Source organism: Zea mays, chromosome 8 (assembly GCF_902167145.1).
Source record: "Zea mays cultivar B73 chromosome 8, Zm-B73-REFERENCE-NAM-5.0, whole genome shotgun sequence".
Lineage (NCBI taxonomy): Eukaryota > Viridiplantae > Streptophyta > Magnoliopsida > Poales > Poaceae > Zea > Zea mays.
Genome location: NC_050103.1, coordinates 24,898,484 through 24,915,150, shown reverse-complemented (window position 1 = coordinate 24,915,150; position 16,667 = coordinate 24,898,484). Strand labels below are relative to the sequence as shown.

Genomic DNA, 16,667 nt, shown 5'->3' with positions numbered 1-16,667 from the left:
CCGAACCTCGGTAAAACAAATCACCGTGTCATCCGCTCTTATTTGCTTGTGATTTGTTTTCGCCCTCTCTTTTGGACTCGATTATATTTCTAACGGTAACCCCGACTTGTAGTTGTGCTTAAACTTTATAAATTTCAGATTTGCCTATTCACCCCCCTCTAGACGACTTTGAGCCGCGAAACCTAAACATTTCTTCACAACCGATAAAGGGAACTCTTTTTTATTCATATGTTTATGCATACAAATTCGTTGACACAACCTTTTGTGGAGTTCATGCTGTAATTGGTGGCCTGTGACGTGTCAACGTCTGTCGTTGTGGGCGGTGACGCCCGAACTGATCTGACCTGCGCCGCCAATCCACCATGTACCCCAGGAAGGCCGCATCGGAAGGCCAACAATGACACGTCCATGAATGCGTGGATGGTCGACTCGCCACGCAGTGCAGTTGGAAGGCGAGACACGACTAGAGAGAGTCGGTAGCTCAAAGTTGCCGAGAATCGACGACCATGATGATGGCCGTCCTTTGCTTGCCCTAGAACCAAGCGGGCGCACACTGCGCATATGAAATTCGCACGCGGCCAACAACTACGACCTGCAAGGATTCGAACTATGACCTGATCTGATCTGAAGTCGCGTATTTCGAATTAAACTTACGGCGAACTTTAATTCAAAAATTATTCACATTTTTGCTAAAATATGGTCATGTTCCGAGTCTTGCTTGTTGGCCGTTGCTAAACCCACGCTGCATCGACCGCCAGCTCGCGCCCAGGCCCAGCGCATTAATAACTGAACCGCCCTGCAGCGTCCCGTCCCAACCGGCAACCACCCCTCGCTGGAGCCCGGAGCGGACACACGGACGGAACCGTGCCAACCTGTTAGCTACTGTAATCTCACTAACTCAACAACAACATGAAGAACGCTGAATATAAGAATTAGGTACAAAATCAGAGAAGAGTTCGGGAAGGTAGCAGTAAGGGAAATAGAATGGAGAAGCACAACAACTATAGTGTTGTAGAGGAAGAGGATCTAGGTACATGAGAGGAGAGGGGTGGAGAAGATGAACAGTAGTAGTTGAGAGGTAGAGAGTTTAGGTTTCTTCAAATGATTCTTTTGATGTCTCCTCTGTTGTTCTCATGTGCTTTGTATAACACCGCTAGTGGTCCCTGTACAACTCGCCCAGGCTAAGGCCCAAGGCCCATACAACGTCCAACTGTGGTCCCTGACATTCCCCCTTCCTTAAAATTCGACTTGCCCTCAAGTCGACGATCCACTAGACTGACATGCCAATCATTCACAACAAACATACAATTCTGTCCATAATTATATCCTCCTAATTCAAGGACCAAGGAGCCTCACATGTAGCATAGCAAAGGAGTGTGTATTCGAACTGATCATCAGCAGAGAAACAACTTATTCCCATATAAATTTCCAGGTATGTGATACGGGGTATGATCAACAAACAACCAATCAACTGAATCTCAATACTCATGGAAGACGGTAACTTCAAGTTCACCGAGTGCTTCTCTATGTAAAATGCATTTGCATAATAATTTTTTTATCAGAGGTGCCATTTAAATATCTAGGCATCACAACCACCCCACTGTGACCACAAGCAGCAAGAGCAACTGGCCATGCACCCCAACCTCTGCACAAATACAGTCTGCTCACAGAGGGCTTCCTCCACTTCTTTGATTTCATCAACTGTCCCTTGCCAACCATCAACTATAATTAGAAACCTTGGTGGCACACCCACCTTCACGCAGACTTTGAAGGTCCTCCTCAATCTCACTTGGATCCACTGCTGCATATTGTAAGGAAGCACTTGCGGTACTGGAGCTGTAATCAACTCTGAAAAATTGTCTAGATCAGACGCCAACCAAGGGGACTTTAGTGGAATGTCATCGGCCATTTGATCTAGTGATTTAATCAACCACACCAAGCCTGCATAACAATTTAAAGATGGCCAGGGTACTGGTCTTAGTTGAATACCAGTGGCCAACTGTACAGGTGGTGGCCATGGTGGTCTTTGCTGCGTAGCAACCCAATCCAGAATGAAACAATGCCATAAAACGAAGCGCAGCTCATACTTCGATCTGATGAATTCAGCTCTCTCTTCTTGGCTAGAATTTGGATGCGGCTTCTCATAGTCCTCTGGCAGAAGTGCTTCATATATAGCATTGGCATAAGAGTTTCCACCAACTTCTATCATGGAGTTGATCCCATCATCTGTCCATTGATCTAGAGTGACTGACATCACCTTTGAAACAAGTGTCCCAACGCTTCTGTGAACACCATAGCACTGTAGACAAATAAACACTCCAATATTAGCTGATCTGCTGAAATATAGATCGTCCAAGTCCATTAGTTCAGCATCCTCTTCGTAAATCAACAAAAGCAGACATCTATCCAGCAATGAAGGTAGTTCAACATCCTCTTCGTAACTGCAGCCAAGCGTCCACCATGGTGATTTCAGTGCCACTCGAGCTGAATCTTTGGCTTCCAATGTACGTTTAACTCTTTTTAGCATCTCCGCATTGAACACATAAGGTCTTCCAAATCTAGGAGAAACAACCTGTTCACCACGTGCTTGAAGCACATTCAGGACAGAGTTGAGATGCTCCAGACAATCGGTTGCTGCCATTTCCTTGATAAACAATGCATGATCTCCAGTATACAAACTCTCCAACGAAAAGGGTGGTGGCCATGGAATTTTCCAACACAGAGTGGGTGAGAAACAGCTCCATATGAGGATGAAGCAATTCATCAAACACCTGTTGGGCAAGGCGTTGAGAACCTCGTCCTCCTCGCAGTAGGCGCGCCCCAGAAGACGGTGCTGGGCAAGGGGCTTCATCAGCCAGTCGTCGACCGCGTGGGCTCTGCTGGCAGCCTCGCGGATGGTGGGGCTGTGATGGCCCACCACCACGTATACCCGTATGCGGCGGCGACATCGTGGTACGAGTAGGCCTTGTACGTGGCCTTGGCGAGGGCGCAGGGAATCACGAAGCCGGCGAGGGCGTGGAAGGAGCGCGCGAGCTGCGCGGCCTGCACGTCCTCAGAGTCGCGACGTAGGCTGCAGAGGTAGAGCAGGTGGCGGAGGCCCCTCGCGCGGTGGACATCGTCTGTTGATGTCGCAGGCCCCGTATGACGTTGTCTGTTGGTGGCAACTCGAACTCATGTAGGGCGGCGAGGTCGCGGGGGGCGAAACAGGTGAGGCGGGCGAGCACGGGAACGGCGCCCGAGATCTCGTTGTGGAAGAAGGGAGCGCTGCGAATGAAGGACGCAAGCGCGTCCGCGGGAACGACGTCGAGCAGCGCGTCGGGGTCGGTGGAGGTGACAAGCGCATTGACGGAGTCGTCCGCCGCTCTAGAGTTGGTGCGGGCCAGCGCAGGGTCGATGTTGGGCTCGTTGGTGGAGGCGTTGGGGAGGACGAATCTCTCGGGGTCGTCTGGCGGATCGATGGCGAACTCGGCGTTGACAGCCGCGTCCTCGCCATCGAAGAATCTGCCCCAATTGTCGGCGACGATGGATGGCGCCGTGCAGTACTGCTCGAATGAGTACTCGCCTCCGTTGAAGCCCCCGCCCCAGTTGTCGGCGATGATTGTGGCCCCAACAGCCACAGTCGGGGTGAGAACGGAGACGACCGGAGAGGCCTCCTGTGCGGTCAATAACTTGGGAAGACAGCGCTCCCAACGAGCGTCGAAGTCGTCGAACAGCTTGCCGATAGCGTCGAGGATGAGCTTCGTGTCGAGTGACATGTTGATGCGGCGAAGTTGAGGAAGATAGATCGAGGTAGAAAACTCCAAGGATCGAACGAATCCGATACCAATTGTTAGCTACTGTAATCTCACCAACTCAACAACAGCATGAAGAATGCTGAATATAAGAATTAGGTACAAAATCAGAGAAGAGTTCGGGAAGGTAGCAGTAAGGGAAATAGAATGGAGAAGCACAACAACTATAGTGTTGTAGAGGAAGAGGATCTAGGTACATGAGAGGAGAGGGGTGGAGAAGATGAACAGTAGTAGTTGAGAGGTAGAGAGTTTAGGTTTCTTCAAATGATTCTTTCGATGTCTCCTCTGTTGTTCTCATGTGCTTTGTATAACACCGCCAGTGGTCCCTGTACAACTCACCTAGGCTAAGGCCCAAGGCCCATACAACATCCAACTGTGGTCCCTGACACAACCGCCCAACTGCCTCCTCCCATCCCTTCTCGTTCCTTCCCCTGTAGGCTATGCTCTACAGCGATCCAGCTTCTTCCCTGCGTGTCCAGCTGCCCTCCATCATATTCCATCCCCACCTCGCCGCCGCAACCCCGGACCCGAATCCCCAATGGGGTCGCAGGCCATCGAGGCGCAGCGCGCGGGCACGGAGGTGCGCCTGCCGCTGGGCCTGCTCCCTCTCGCCGACATGGAGGAGGTCAGCTACAACCGGTCCACGGGCTTCGTGTGGCTGCGCTAGGTGGGCGTTCACGCACACCTTCCGCTAGGTCGGGCGCCAGGTCTCGTACGCCGCCGAGGTCACTGCCTACATCGAGGACCGTCGGATGCAGCGCATTACCAGGGTCAAGACGAAGGAGCTCCTCATCTGGGTCACCCTCTCCGACATGTTCATCGACGGGGATGACCCGTCCAGGATCACCTTCAAGACGCCCACCGGGCTCGGCAGGACCTACCCCGTCTCCGCCTTCGCCAAGGAAGGCGCCACCGACACAGAGGCCAAGCCCAAGGACGCCCCCGCAACTACCGTCGCCGCTAACGGTGAGGCAGCTGCCAGCAAGTGAGGCGGCGGCGACGTCCGGAGCTTTTACTTGTGGGCTACTCTCCTTACTGTAGTAGCTGTAATTGGTGATATTTATAGTGCCTCCTGAATAACGGTGTTTGTACGTCTACTACCTGCTTGAATTTAGCGTGTTTTATGAAGGAAAGCGAGTGCCCATCCTTGCAATTGTGTCACGGGGTGTTCTTACAACACACACCCGCCAACAAGATCGATCTTTTTTATATATAAAAAAATCTTGAGCGAAAACAAAATTAGATGCTGGATTTTCTTAATTCATCAGTTTCGTCGATCCACACGTTGTCAAATTGCTAATAATAGGGTAGCGAGAGTTCTTGACAGAGACGACCAGCAATAGACAGACCAAGCAGACTCCACAGTTCCACCTCCACGCCCACATAACATAACTGTAATAATGTTATAGATTTTATTGATTCTCAAAGAAAGTGTCACACTCGAATTTAAGGGATAAAGCCAGGTGCGTCTCATATGTGCGCCAAGGAAGAACAACACATATAATAACAGAGTGCATAGAGATAAATGTTATAAATATCATAAATATACTTATTACATAGCGTAAGTCTTACAAAATAAATGATAAAATAAAGTGAACTAAATATTATTTCCCTGGTGCCACAAAGCTGACTGGAAGACGCCACCTAGATCAAGTCGAACTCCTCATTATGCGGCTCCTCTTCGACCACCGGCTTTTCACCTGTGGGGGGTGTGAGGCAGCAAGGGTGAGCTCACAAATGTTCATCGCTCAACAAGTTGTGGGGAATAATATGCATGAACTCACCAAAGGTGGGAGTTCATGTGGAGTCTAAGGTTGATCAATAAATAAAGGTTGAAGCTGAGCATTGCTTTTATAAGTTGGTCAAAATTTTATTAGCAGTTACTAAGTGTAAGTAAGTATTAAACCATAGTAATAATAAATAAAGGTAATAATAAAATAATCCCAATGCAGTGCAGATGACAAATTCAATTTAATTTCATAAATTAATCATGTGAGTGTCCGAACTGCTCATGACTGTGAGTACGGCTAGTATACCAGTTTTACACTCTGCAGAGGTTGCGCATCTTTACCCACAAGTCGTGTTACCCATTTGCCACAGGGTTGATCGGACCCCATACACCTCTACCAAGGAAGCGATGCAGAGTTCCACTACGAGGCCTTTAAAAAGTTCCACTAGCTTCAGAAAACCCGCTACATTTTATAGGAAGCTCCAGTGCAGGGATCCCTAGCCTGGCCGCCATCGCAACAAAATCAACCCAAGGACCTCCCTACACTGACCACTCCCCTGCTGCCCTTGCCCCTATCGAGTAAGGTAGTCCTCCACTAGATTTCCTAGTTAGTCAGCCAAGGGCGTCCCATACCACCCTTGTGGTAGCACTGTTTTCCCGGATGGTTCTCCATGTTCCCATTAACATAATGATCTTATCACGAACAGTTATGTCGGTGTTTCGACCCCGGGGGGTCCCTGGACCGACGAGTAAAATTGTCGCTGCGTGTCCCAGCCCAGATGGGTTGGCGCGAGATGGAACACAAGGGGGGAAGAACGCGGCTCGTGTTATCCTGCGCCAGGGGGATGCGCTTGCAGTAGGGGTTACAAGCGTTCGCGAGGGAGAGAGAGCGAGCCTGTTCGTTAGCCCGTCCTCCCGCGCGACCATCCTCTCACATGAGGGCCCTGGACCTTCCTTTTATAGATGCAAGGAGAGGGTCCAGGTGTACAATGGGGGTGTAGCTATGCGCTAACGTGTCCGGCAGAGAGGTGCCAGAGCCCTGTGTACATGCCAACGTGGCTGTCGGAGAGGTGCTAGAGCCCTGTGTACGTGGTGTCGTGGCCATCGGAGGAGCGCTGGAGCCCTGTAGAAGCACAGCTGTCGGGGCTGCTGGGACCTTGCTGACGTCTCCTTGTTTCCGTAGGGGGCTGAGAACCGCCGTCGTCATGGACGCACACGGGGAGCCATCATTACTTGTTACCGCAGCGAGCCTGGATGGGACGCCGGTCTTGTTCCCCCGTAGCCTGAGCTAGCTAGGGGTAGGGTAATGATGTATCCCCTGTGGCGCGGTCGGTCCGAGCCCAAGGTCGGGCGAGGCGGAGACTCCTCGGGCGGGGACACGATTCCTCTCGAGGTCGAGGCCGAGCCCTGGGTCGGGCGAGGCGGAGACCACCTTCCGAGGCCGAGGGTGAGGCAGAGCCCTGGGGTCGGGCGAGGCGGAGACCTCCTCCTAAGGTCGAGGCCCAAGGTTGGGCGAGGCGGAGCTTCCTGTTGCGCCTGAGGCGGAACTTAGCTGTTGTCAGCCTCACCCTGGCGGGTGGCACAGCAGTCGGAGAGGGGCGAGCGGCGCTGTTTTCCTGTCAGGTCGGTCAGTGGAAGGGCAAAGTGACTGCTGTTACTTTGACCTTGCCAACTGAGGCATGTGTGTCAGGATAAGGTGAGCGCTCCTCGCATTGAATGCGCCTGCGATACGGTCGGTTGGTGAAGGTGAGTTGGCCAAGGTTGCTTCACAAAGAAGCCTGCCTGAGCTGGGCTTCGGACAAGTCGAGAGCGCGCCCGTTGCTTGAGGAGGCCCTCGGTAGAGGCGTGAATTCGCCTAGAACTACTGTTCCCGCCCGAGGCTGGGCTCGGGCGAGGCGAGATCGCGTCCCTTGAGTAGACGAAGCCTTGACCTGAATCGTGCCCATCAGTCTCTAAAGCTTGTGCTGATGGTGGTTACCAGCCGTGTTTAGGAGTGTTGGGGGTACCCCTAATTACGGTACCCGACAGTAGCCCCCGAGCCTCAAAGGGAGTGTTGGTACTCGCTTGGAGGCTTTGCCGCACTTTTTTGCGAGGGGACCGGCCCTTCTCGGTTACACTTTGTTCCGGTGGGTGTGCGCGAGCGCACCCACCGGGTGTAGCCCCCGAGGCCACGGAGGAGTGGTTTGACTCCTCTGAGGTATTAATGCCTTTCGTGATGCCTCGGCCGGTCTGGTTGTTCCCTCATGCGATCTGATCGTAGCTCGGGTGCATGGTCGGGTTCCGAGTTTTCAGGCTAGGTTGTTGACGCTGTCAACGGTTTGGCCGTTGCCGGGTTTGCGAGAGCAGCCCCCGAGCCTCTGCACGGAGCAAGAGGACGATCAAGGACTGTCTCGACTTTTATCATACGCCCCTTCGTCGCCTTTCCGCAAGGAGGAAGGGGGGGAAGCGCCATGTTGCCCTCGGAGAGCACCGAACATGGTGTCTCCAGTGAGTTGCTAACGGGTGATCCGAGTGGATGCCCATGCCCCATTCGATAAGGGTCGGCTAGTGGCCCAGAGGCGCGCTCCAAAAGTACCTGCAGGTGATTTGCCGGACCCGGTCCCGTTCGATAGGGTCCGAGGGCTCGATGCCTCCCTCTGATGGGATTCCGTTACAAAATCGCTCCTGCTGGTCTCGGAAATGTCCTAGGGTACCTCGGGAGCGTAGCCCGAGCCTCAGCCATGTAACGGACGTACCTAGGGTCATCCCTCGCTCTGCGTGCTCTAAGGCGGCTGTCGAACCCTTCTGAGGGGCCAGCCTTCGAACCCCTGATCAGTAGTGGGCGCGGAGCCCGAGTGCTCTAGGGCGGCTGTCGAACCCTTTCGAGGGGCCAACCTTCGAACCCCTGATCAGTAATGAGCTTGAAGCCCGAGTGCTCTGGGTCGGCCGTCGAACCCTTCCGAGGGGCCAGCCTTCGAACCCCTGATCAGTAGGAGGGCTCGGGGCCCGCTTCCTTCGCGGAGAAGGAACTGTCGGTGTTTCGACCCCGGGGGGTCCCTAGACCGACGAGTAAAATTGTCGTTGCGTGTCCTAGCCCAGATGGGTTGGCGCGAGATGGAACACAAGGGGGAAGAACGCGGCTCGTGTTATCCTGCGCCATGGGGATGCGCTTGCAGTAGGGGTTACAAGCGTTCGGGAGGGAGAGAGAGCGAGCCTGTTCATCAGCCCGTCCTCCCGCGTGACCATCCTCTCGCATGAGGGCCCTGGACCTTCCTTTTATAGATGCAAGGAGAGGGTCCAGGTATACAATGGGGGTGTAGCTATGCGCTAACGTGTCCGGTAGAGAGGTGCCAGAGCCCTGTGTACATGCCAACGTGGCTGTCAAAGAGGTGCTAGAGCCCTGTGTACGCGGTGTCGTGGCCGTCGGAGGAGCGCTGGAGCCCTGTAGAAGCACAGCTGTCGGGGCTGCTGGGACCTTGCTGACGTCTCCTTGCTTCCATAGGGGGCTGAGAACCACCGTCGTCATGGACGCACGCGGGGAGCCATCATTACTTGTTACCGGGGTGAGCCTGGATGGGACGCCGGTCTTGTTCCACTGTAGCCTGAGCTAGATAGGGGTAGGGTAATGATGTATCCCCTGTGGCGCGGTCTGTCCGAGCCCAAGGTAGGGCGAGGCGGAGACTCCTCCTTAGGCCGAGGTCGGGCGAGGACGCAATTCCTCCCGAGGTCGAGGTCGAGCCCTGGGGTCGGGCGAGGCAGAGACCACCTTCCGAGGCCGAGGGTGAGGCCGAGCCCTAGGGTCGGGTGAGGCGGAGACCACCTTCCGAGGCCGAGGGCGAAACCGAGCCCTAGGGTCGGGCGAGGCGGAGACCTCCTCCTGAGGCCGAGGCCCAAGGTCGGGCGAGGCGGAGCTTCCTGTTGCGCCTGAGGCTGGACTTAGCTGTTGTCAGCCTCACCCTGGCGGGTGGCACAGCAGTCGGAGAGGGGCGAGCGGCGTTGTTTTCCTGTCAGGTCAGTCAGTGGAAAGGCAAAGTGATTGCGGTTACTTCGACCTTGCCAACTGAGGCACATGTGTCAGGATAAGGTGTTAGGCGCTCCTCGCATTGAATGCGCCTGCGATACGGTTGGTTGGTGAAGGCGAGTTGGCCAAGGTTGCTTCACAACGAAGCCTGCCCGAGCTGGGCTTCGAGCAAGTCGAGGGCGCGCCCGTTGCTTGAGGAGGCCCTCGGGCGAGGCGTGATTTCGCCTAGGACTACTGTTCCTGCCCGAGGCTGGGCTCGGGCGAGGCGAGATTGCGTCCCTTGAGTAGACGAAGCCTTGACCTGAATCGTGCCCATCAGTCTCTGCAGCTTGTGCTGATGGTGGTTACCAGCCGTGTTTAGGAGTGTTGGGGGTACCCCTAATTACAGTACCCGATAGTAGCCCCCAAGCCTCAAAGGGAGTGTTGGTACTCGCTTGGAGGCTTTGCCGCACTTTTTTGCGAGGGGACCGGCCCTTCTCGGTTACACTTTGTTCCGGTGGGTGTGCGCGAGCGCACCTGCTGGGTGTAGCCCCCGAGGCCTCGGAGGAGTGGTTTGACTCCTCTGAGGTCTTAATGCCGTTCGTGATGTCTCGGCCGCTCTGTTTGTTCCCTCATGCGATCTGATCGTAGCCCGGGTGCATGGTCGGGTTCCGAGTTTTCAGGCTGGTTTGTTGACGCTGTCAACGGTTTGGCCATAGCCGGGTTTGCGAGAGCAGCCCCCGAGCCTCTGCATGGAGCGAGAGGACAATCAAGGACTGTCTCGACTTTTATCATACGCCCCTTCGTCGCCTTTCCGCAAGGAGGAAGGGGGGAAAGCACCATGTTGCCCTCGGAGGGCGCCGAACATGGTGTCTCCAGTGAGTTGCTAACGGGTGATCCGAGTGGACGCCCGTGCCCCGTTCGATAAGGGTCGGCTAGTGGCCTAGAGGCGCGCTCCAAAAGTACCTGCAGGTGATTTGCCGGACCCGGTCCCGTTCGATAGGGTCCGAGGGCTCGATGCCTCCCTCTGATGGGATTCCGTTACAAAATCGCTCCTGCTGATCTCGGAAATGTCCTAGGGTACCTCGGGAGCGTAGCCTGAGCCTCGGCCATGTAACGGACGTACCCAGAGTCATCCATCGCTCTGCATGCTCTGAGGCGGCTGTTGAACCCTTCCGAGGGGCCAACCTTCGAACCCCTGATCAGTAGTGGGCGCGGAGCCCGAGTGCTCTGGGGCGGCTGTCGAACCCTTTCGCGGGGCCAGCCTTCGAACCCCTGATCAGTAGGAGGGCTCGGGGCCCGCTTCCTTCGCGAAGAAGGATCCCTTTCGAAATGTCCCCTTTTTCGGTCCCTGTAGCAAGAGAGAGAAAGGGGAAGAAGAAAAGGATATGAATTTTAAACGGTGTGGCACACCTTTTTTGACGCGGTCATCATGGCGGAGGTGAAACGACGCCTGCTTCGCCTGCCAAAGGTGGTGCTTGCCCTGCCGAGGAGTTAATGCGACAGGACGGGCGGTTCGCGGGGCGGCCGTTGCGCGTGCGCGAGTCGTTCGAGGAACGGGCGTTTCGCCTTCGAGTTTGAATTTCGCGGCGGGTTCGGGCGAAGTGTTGAACGGATCTCACCCGGGCCTTTATATACCTGGAAGAGGGCCCGGCAGTGGTTCTTTACTCTGCTGCTCGCCTTCTGCTTTGGTTTCCACAACCTAAGAGAATAGCCAGAGAAAAGAAAACCGCACACCTTGTCCCCTCCGCCTCCACCGCCGGGTGTAGCCCCCGAGCCTCAAAGGGAGTGTTGGTACTCGCTTGGAGGCTTTGCCGTACTTTTTTGCGAGGGGACCAGCCCTTCTCGGTTACACTTTGTTCCGGTGGGTGTGCGCGAGCGCACCCGCTGGGTGTAGCCCCCGAGGCCTCGGAGGAGTGGTTTGACTCCTCTGAGGTCTTAATGCCTTTCGTGATGCCTCGACCGGTCTGGTTGTTCCCTCATGCGATCTGATCGTAGCCCGGGTGCATGGTCGGGTTCCGAGTTTTCAGGCTGGTTTGTTGACGCTGTCAACGGTTTGGCCATAGCCGGGTTTGCGAGAGCAGCCCCCGAGCCTCTGCACAGAGCGAGAGGACGATCAAGGACTGTCTCGACTTTTATCATACGCCCCTTCGTCGCCTTTCCGCAAGGAGGAAGGGGGGGGGGGGGGAAGCGCCATGTTGCCCTTGGAGGGCGCCGAACATGGTGTCTCCATTGAGTTGCTAATGGGTGATCCGAGTGGACGCCCATGCCCCGTTCGATAAGAGTCGGCTAGTGGCCCAGAGGCGCGCTCCAAAAGTACCTGCAGGTGATTTGCCGGACCCGGTCCCGTTCGATAGGGTCCGAGGGCTCGATGCCTCCCTCTGATGGGATTCCGTTACAAAATCGCTCCTGCTAGTCTCAGAAATGTCCTAGGGTACCTCGGGAGCGTAGCCCGAGCCTCGGCCATGTAACGGACATACCAAGAGTCATCCCTCGCTCTGCGTGCTCTGAGGCGGCTGTCGAACCCTTCCGAGGGGCCAGCCTTCGAACCCCTGATCAGTAGTGGATGCGGAGCCCGAGTGCTCTGGGGCGGCTGTCGAACCCTTTCGAGGGGCCAGCCTTCGAACCCCTGATCAGTAATGAGCTTGAAGCCCGAGTGCTCTGGGGCGGCCGTCGAACCCTTCCGAGGGACCAGCCTTCGAACCCCTGATCAGTAGGAGGGCTCGGGGCCCGCTTCCTTCGCGGAGAAGGATCCCTTTCGAAATATCCCCTTTCCCGGTCCCTGTAGCAAGAGAGAGAAAGGGGAAGAAGAAAAGGATATGAATTTTAAACGGTGTGGCGCACCTTTTTTGACGCGGTCATCATGGCGGATGTGAAACGACGCCTGCTTCGCCTGCCAAAGGTGGCGCTTGCCCTGCCGAGGAGTTAATGCGACAGGACGGGCGGTTCGCGGGGCGGCCGTTGCGCGTGCGCGAGTCGTTCGAGGAACGGGCGTTTCGCCTTCGAGTTTGAATTTCGTGGCGTGTTCGGGCGAAGTGTTGAACGGATCTCGCCCGGGCCTTTGTATAACCGGAAGAGGGGCCAGCAGTGGTTCTTTACTCTGCTGCTCGCCTTCTGCTTTGGTTTCCGCAACCTAAGAGAATAGCCAGAGAAAAGAAAACCGCGCACCTTGTCCCCTCCGCCTCCACCCCCTTCGTTCGGCAATGGCCGATAGGGTGACCGTCGTTTCGCCGCGCGATCTGTGGCCTCTCTCAACCGTCACGGTGGACGATTTGGGGGCCCTCGTCGCCGATGGTTTGCTTCGTCCCCTCTCCGGTGACCCGCAGCCGGTGTGGATGGTCCCTGCGAGCGAGGCCGTCCCGACTCCGTCGCCGGGGTATGTGGTTAGTTTCGTCTCCTTCCACGAGTGGGGGTTCGGAGTGCCAGCGAGCCATTTCATGCGGGCGCTCCTGCACTAATACGGGGTGGAGCTGCATAACTTCAACCCCAACTCCATTGCACAAGCGGCCATCTTCGTGGCGGTTTGCGAGGGTTTTTTGGGGATTGACCCCCACTGGGATCTGTGGACCCATCTCTTCTCCGCAGAGCTTTTTGCCTTGACGATAGGGGAAAAGAAGGTCCGCATGGCGGTGTGGGCCGGTGGCTACACCCTCCAGTTGAAGCAGGGGCGCGCGCAGCAGTACCTCCCCGCCATCCTTGTGTCTTCGAACAAGGGGTGGCAGCGCCAGTGGTTTTACCTCTGGAACGACGATGGAAGGCTCCCATCGTTTTCTCAACGAGTGGTGACTGCCACCGGCAGCAACTGGCGCTAGGGGGCCACGCACGAGAAACAGGAGAAACTCCAGCCCCTTCTGGAGGCCTTGCAGAAGTTACGAGATGGGGGGCTCACCGCCGCGGGGGTGGTTGTGCCATCCATCGCCGGAGGGTACTTCCCTTAGCAGAGCGGCGGTTGCCGCTTTCGGAGATGAAGCCGGGGGTTGACTTGGAGGGTTCGCAGACGTCCTCGGCCTCCCCCTCTACCGACGACCTCCGCAGGCGGGTAGCGGGCGCAGTAGGGAGGCTAGATGCCGGCGCCCTTACCCAGCCCGTGATGTGCCCCGAGCGTGGGTACGTGTCCCTGGTGAGTGTCCGCTCCTTCTCCTATCTTGTGCCGGGTTGCCTTTGATTCTTACTGTCGGGATCTCCGTTCGTCTCCAGGAGTTGGGGTTTTACAAGCCCTCCTTGCCACCGGTCCCGGAGGACGCGGTGGACCGAGCCACACGAAGGGTCACCGCGGAGAAGAAGAAGGAGAAGAAGGACGTGGAAAAGGCCCAGGCTCGCGAGCGGATGCGGGCTCGGGACGCCTTGGAGAGGCGCCATCGGAGGCAGGAGAGGGACGGGCTCCAGAGGGAGCCGTCGCCGGAGACGCCTGACGACGATGATGACGAGGACGACGACATGGCGGCCTGCCTTGGCGTTAGCCCGGATCTGAGGCTGGGCCAGGGGTCGTTGAGCCAGCCTCCAAGTGGGCTGGCACCGTCGGTATCTGGGGCCGGGACATCAAGGTCCTGGTCCGAGGAGCGGGGGCAGGCCGAGGGGGTACTTGACCCCTTGACCGAGGTAGTTGAGGTGACTCCAGGGAGTCAGGCCGACCCGCCTGTCCCCCAAGAGCAGTCGCCCGTGCCGGCTGTATAGGAGGTTGATCCTCGGGCCGTCATGACGGCGCCTGGGCAGGCCGTCCCTTCGGCGCCCCGGGCGCCCGAGGCGGGAACGGTGCCGAAGCCGGTAGCGGGGCGAACCTCGGCAGCGCCTGCGGGGACCGAGGCTCGAGGGGCCTCCCCACAGGCACGACTGGCCTTGGTTCGGAGCGGGTAAGTGTCTGAGGATACCTCTGTTTTGGCTCCTTCTCCGTGTGTCCTGATCCTGCTTTACCTTTTCCTTTCAGCAAACGGAGGCAAGGTTCGGTCGGTCTGGCCCCCCGGAAGGCCCTTAAGACGGTGCCGGCTTCTGCAGCCAGTGCCGCAACGCGCCACGCCAGTTGGCTGGCCTCCGCACAAGACGCCCTCGAACGGGGGGCCCAGGCGGCACGAGTTGCCCTGGGGCAAGCCTCCCAGGCTGACCCTTCCATCGGGACGGACATCGTGCCGGGGGAGGCTGCTGGCATGGTCGCGGCCTCGAGCCCACCTGTCGTGTTGCCGGCGCCGGCACCAGCTTCTGCCGAGGCCGTTGCTGTTTTGCCCGTAGAGCCACCCGTCGCCGCTGATGCTGGGATGGCTGAGGTGCCGCTGCTCGAGGTCGTCTCCGACTTTCCTAGTCTCGGCCATAAGGAGAGGGCGACCACCGTTGCCGAGGTCAGTGATCGGGAGCCCGCCTCCTTAGCCGAGGGGAGGCCCAGTAAGCTGTCAGCGATGGTACCCGATGCGTCGACTGCAGGGGGTCCCGACACCTTGGAGGAGGGGCGCATAGAACCGCGACCTGTCTTGGGGAGCAACGACCTTATCCCCACGCGGCGCGACCCCAATGAGCGGTGTGGGCAGGCGCTCCGGTTCTGGACCCGCGGCGCCTCGAAACCCCTCTTCGTGCTTGACGATGAGCGGGAGGAGCAGTCTCGGGATGAGCTCCGTGAGTATGCCGAGGCGACGATGGGGTCGCTTCGGTCGACCATGGAGATCCTTTCCAGGGATGTTCCCAGGGTCCTCCAGGTAAGGATTTTAGGCATACCTTTCACGTGACTAGGGCATTCTTTGTAACACCCTGCTTCCCTTCCTCAGGAACTGACGGACGTGAGCACCGCCAAGTCGCTGTTCATCCGCTGCGAGACCAACGTCTTGGGTTCGCTGCGGTTCCTGAGGGCCACGCTTGCCGAGGCTAATGAACACCTTGCCCAATGGAGCACCGAGGTGGCGGACCTTCGGCTGCTCTGTGATGAGCTAGAGGTGGAGGCAGCGGCGACGCGGGCAGAGGTGGCGTTGGCACGGACGGAGGCGCAACAGCGGCAGCTGGAGCTTGGCCATGTTATTGGCGAGCGGGACCAATCTAAGAGCCAGGCTGCCGAGGCTGTAGGCTGGGCTGAGGTCCTTGGGGGTCAGCTAGCCGAGGTGTCTGCTTGGGCCAGAGCCCTTGCGGAGGACCTGGCCATGGCCGTCCGGTCCGCTCAGTCCGCCCAAGCCGCAGCCTCGGAGCAGCGTGCCCGGGCTAAAGGTATGTTTCGACCGCTTTGTGACTTTGATTCAGCTTCATTCTTCAACTCGTATCTGAAGAATTCTGTTTGGCTGTCTACAGAGTTCGAGATAGCTCTCAACGAGTCCGCAAAGGCACTTGCCCAGGCGGCTGAGCAGAAGGAGGCCGACCGCGTGGCCACGTCCGAAGCTATCTCAGCCTTCTACCAGGTCTTTGGCCTCGATGACGTCTCCTCGGGTAGCTCCCCCCAGAGTGGCCTGCGAGCCTTGGGCGGCCATGTGCGCAGCATCACGGCGTTAGGCGGGCCTTCGCCGTGCTCGCTTCCCACTATGACGTGGATCTAGAGCGGGTCAGCGAGGGGTACTGTCTACCCGACAAAGACGAGGTTGCCTTAGCCGAGGTTCAGAGGCTTGACGCGGCCGTCGCGGGCCCAAGTGCGGTACTGGCGTCCTCCTTCGAGGTGGAGATCCTTCCGCTCGCGTCACCGTCCGGGGCTGGGCCAGACCTCGTCGAGGGTGGAGACAGCACCAAGGGTGGAGACGAAGCCGAGGGTGCCGCTCCTCCCCCGGGCGATGCGTGATTCTGCCGGAGCAGTCTGTTTGGAGCGTGCATGTGTTTTTCGCGGCCGTCGAGGCCTAAACACTTTGTTGTCGTGTTATGAAGCTGCGTTTCTTTTCCTCTTGTTTCGAGTATCCGGACTTGTTCGTTAGTAGCAGAATCGCTTATCCGAGTAAGAGTTACTTTTCGCGGAAGGTGACGAGTGAGGTATCCATATCCTGGAAGCGTAGGAGTCCCTCAGCTCGGTCGGCCTTGCCGCTTACATGCGCTCTTACTCGTTTTGCAGGATTCTGTTATCAATATAGTCGGAAAGCACGAAAGTCGTTTTGGTAGAAAACTTTTCCGAGGAAAATTTTGACGCGAAGAGGGGGTTCCCCCCTTCTAGCCCCCGAGGGAGGGTGGGGCTTTACCGAGGCAAGGCTGACCCTTCCTTGACGGTTAGACTCTATTT

At 57.1% G+C, this 16,667-nt stretch overlaps 1 pseudogene; it reads left to right on the top strand.

Moving 5' to 3' along the window:
- Positions 1 to 4,010: 4,010 nt before the first annotated feature.
- On the top strand, positions 4,011 to 4,924 carry LOC103634966 (uncharacterized; annotated as a pseudogene).
- The last annotated feature ends 11,743 nt before the right edge of the window (positions 4,925 to 16,667 follow it).